Here is a 4,208-nt window from a genome sequence, read left to right as displayed (position 1 = left end):
AGGTAGGATCTTAAAATGTTTTGTCTTTGGTTGTGTTCTGTTGTAACCTTTTTGTTGTTGTTGTAGGGGTTTGCTCAGGTTTTATGGCTGTCCAGTGGCCTACAAATATACACATTTCACAGTTCTTATTGAATTATATTTTTAATTTGATGGATGTAGGATGGATGTTGGATGTGTGGAAGTTGGATGGATATTGAATAGATGTTTGATGGATGGATGGATGTTCGAGAGATGGATGGATGTAGGATAGATGATGGACGTTTGATGGATGTAGGGTAGATGTTTGATGGATGAATGTTTGATGGATGAATGTTGGATGGGTGTAGGGTAGATGATGGCTGGATGGATGTAGGGTAGATGTTGGATGGATGTAGGATAGATGATGGATGTAGGGTAGATGTTTGATGGATGGATGTTGGATGGATGTAGGGTAGATGATGGCTGGATGGATGGATGTTGACCAGATGTTGGATATATGGATGGATGGATGGATCTTGAATAGATGTTGGATATATGGATGGATGGATGTTGAACAGATGTTGGATATATGGATGGATGGATGTTGAACAGATGTTGGATATATGGATGGATGGATGTTGAACAGATGTTAGATATATGGATGGATAGATGTTGAACAGATGTTGGATATATGGATGGATGGATGGATGTTGACCAGATGTTGGATATATGGATGGATGGATGTTGAACAGATGTTGGATATATGGATGGATAGATGTTGAACAGATGTTGGATATATGGATGGATGGATGTTGACCAGATGTTGGATATATGGATGGATGGATGTTGAACAGATGTTGGATATATGGATGGATAGATGTTGAACAGATGTTGGATATATGGATGGATGGATGTTGACCAGATGTTGGATATATGGATGGATGGATGTTGACCAGATGTTGGATATATGGATGGATGTTGGATGTGTGGATGTTGGATGGATATTGATATATTCTTATTTATTTTAATACATTTTTTTATTTATTTTAGGGCCTGAACACTGAAAGTGTGTGGGGCATATGTTAAATATTTCAAAGGATTTTTCATTTCTTTAAATATCTCTATATCATGATTTCAAAATTTGAGGCTTCACTGGAAAGAACAACTTGTGTTAACATGACATTATGGATTTAGTCCAATCAAACATAATTTCAATGCCTATATAAGAGAAACTGTTGGGTTTACATAAAAGTTTAGGCTGATGTTATTCAAACATTGAGTGCAGATTGTACAGACCACTAGACATTAAATTAATAATTTGTTTTAAAAATTTCATAAAAAGTTTATTGACTGACAACTGTGTGGCATAAACTGTGTCATTACAATAAAATTGGTCATTTCAGTTTTGTCATAAAACTGTCTTTGAAGCCGTATGTCTTGTAATCTGTAAAGGCTGATGGAAAGTTTCACATATATACATAATTACAAAAATATACATAATTACAAAAATAACTATTTTAGTCCATAATAAGGAAACTGGGAGTAATAATAAAGGCTTGTGTCAGCAGCTGCAGATAGTGACCTTGGGCCCCATTAACATATAGAAACTTGGTGTGTATGTGGGCGGACCCCACAAGTCGGCAATCCTAGAAACGTTCCCCACAAGGGGCCAAATACCTTTTTCGACAAAACTTTAGAAATTTGTCAAATTGAAGTGATATCAATGATTGAGATTTTTTTTAGATCTAGTGTTGTTTTTTACAGCAGTGTAGGACCACTGGAAAGGGTGGATCCCACAACGCATAAAAAAAACTGGTGGGCCCCATGAGGGGGCCTGCGCAAGAATGTGTGTGTGTGTCTGTCTGTGTGTGTGTATGTGAAGCACAATACTGCAAATCGAATCAACATCCATGTGGGAAAGAATGATATTCAGAAAGAGTAGTCAGAACTCCTTAAGAAGGACTTCAGTGAACTCTTTGAAACACTTCAAAGACTCAGTCTCAAAAGTCTCACTCACTCAAAGTTCAATCATTCATCAGTGGACCACTCCCAGCAAGGGGAACAGATATGTTTTCACGGTTGCTTGCGCTGAACACATGGCTACAAAGATCTTGTAATATAAAAGGAGTGAATTTCATCGACAACTTCAATCTTTTCTGGTGCCATAGACAACGGTTTAAACCGGATGGCCTCCACCCAAACAAACTTGATGCTAGAGTGTTTAAGGACAATATCCTTAACTTCTGTGCTTCTCACAGAAAATGGAGGAATTGGTGTATGCTGGGACTAAACTCTCTCACTGATTCGCTGCTAGCCCGCAGGTATCAACAAAAAAACGGCGGGCACCCCAACCACCAAAGCCTGTGGGCCCTGTTCCTGTGAGAGCTCTTCGACCACTGCCACAACGCCAGGGCCCAAGGCCCTCTATCTGCTGAAGGTGAACCAAAAACAACTGATAGCAGCTCTGTGATATGTGTCGAGTCCTTGCTATAATAACAGCAACATTCACAAATACAAATGCCTACAGAACAAGCGGGAACCCAGTGTGCCTGTAGCTTTCTCTATTTCAGTTTTATCACGTGATAGAAAGTCTACGGCTTTCTCAAGCTGAAGGGCAAACTCATCTAATCTGCAGCCTATTCTGCATCAAACTAAGATTGATGTAAAGACACAAAGCACTGCCATCAAATTAGCACTTTTAAACATTCCCTCACTAAAAAATAAATCATTTCTAATCAATGACTTTATAACCACAAACAATCTGGATTTTATGTTTCTAAATGAAACATGGCTAGAAGACAGCTGCAGTGCAACAATCCTCAATGAAGCAGCCCCTCCTAACTTCACTTACATGAGTGTTTGCAGGACTGTTAGGAGAGCTGGGGGTGTAGCTGCTCTATTTAAGGATGTCTATCAATGCAAGCAAGTGTCCTTTGGTCAGTACTTGTCTTTTGAATATCTAGGGATTGTGCTGAAATGTGCTCCACACATTCTGTTCATTATTATTTACAGGCCTCCAAAATACTCTCCAGCCTTTGTTGAAGAGGTCACAGAAATGTTATTAATAATTTCCTCAGAGTTTGACTGTTTTGCTATTGCAGGGGATTTTAAAATTCACATTAATAATGCAGAAAACAAAACTACAAAAGAAATGATAACGGTTCTAAACACATTTGACCTGTTTCAGCATGTGAATGGACCCACACACAAAGGTGGACACACTCTAGATCTAATCATCAGTAGGGGTCTAAACATTTCATCCATTGTTATTAAGGACATAGCACTATCGGATCACTTCTGTATTTTCTTTGATATATTGATCTCTGCTACCACTGAATCTAGATCTGTCTCTGTCAGGAGATGCATTAACAAGAACACTAGTTTACTATTTATGGAGGCTATATCTTTAACACCAAGCATTTCTGCAGACTCTGTTGACATTTCCCTTGATTCCTTTAACTCAAAAGTTAAGAATGTTATTGATGATATTGCTTCAATAATAGTCAGTAAGAAAACAAACAGACAGAAATCAGTTTGGAGAAGATCAACAGCAGTTCAAACTATGAAAAGACAATGCAGAAAAGCTGAGCGGATGTGACGGAAAACAAAACTTGAAATTCACTATAGCATCTATAAAGACAGCCTTCATGCTTTTAATGTGAAACTAGCCACAGCTAGACAGAATTTCTTCTCAAACCTTATAAACAGTAACTTAAATAACACTCGTACTCTTTTTGCCACTGTTGAGAGACTGACAAACCCCCAAGTCAGATTCCCAGTGAAATGCTCTCAGACAGCAAATGCAATGAGTTTGCATTCTTCTTTTCTGAGAAGATCATCAATATCAGGAAGGCGATTAGCACATCCTCAAGTAATGCAGAGGTCAGACAGATTAGGCCACATTATCAAAAAGATACTATGTCTATTTTTGAAGCAATTGATAGCAAAATTCTGGAAGACATAGTGTAGCACCTAAAATTGTCACCTTGACACACTTCCCACATCTTTTTTAATTGCTTAGAAGCAGATCTTTTAGAAGTGGTGAACGCCTCACTTCTTTCTGGGACATTTCCAAACTCCCTAAAAATTGCAGTTGTTAAGTCCCTCCTGAAAAAGAGCAATCTCGATAACATCATTTTGAGCAATTTTAGACCAATATCTAATCTTCCTTTTATAGGCAAAATTATAGAAAAGGTAGTTTTTAATCAGCTGAACAAATACTTAAACTCAAATGGATACCTGGACAATTT

The 4,208-nt window shown here is 38.0% G+C and overlaps 1 long non-coding RNA gene across 1 annotated transcript; it reads left to right on the top strand.

Annotated features, from left to right (window-relative positions):
• Positions 1-268: 268 nt before the first annotated feature.
• LOC132099170 (uncharacterized) lies at positions 269-1,374 on the top strand. The gene is made up of 2 exons (XR_009423042.1): positions 269-430; positions 881-1,374. It is a non-coding gene; the product is annotated as an uncharacterized LOC132099170 (long non-coding RNA).
• The last annotated feature ends 2,834 nt before the right edge of the window (positions 1,375-4,208 follow it).

The sequence above is a fragment of the Carassius carassius genome, chromosome 22 (assembly GCF_963082965.1).
Source record: "Carassius carassius chromosome 22, fCarCar2.1, whole genome shotgun sequence".
Taxonomy (NCBI): domain Eukaryota; kingdom Metazoa; phylum Chordata; class Actinopteri; order Cypriniformes; family Cyprinidae; genus Carassius; species Carassius carassius.
This window is presented reverse-complemented; position numbering and strand designations above follow the sequence as displayed.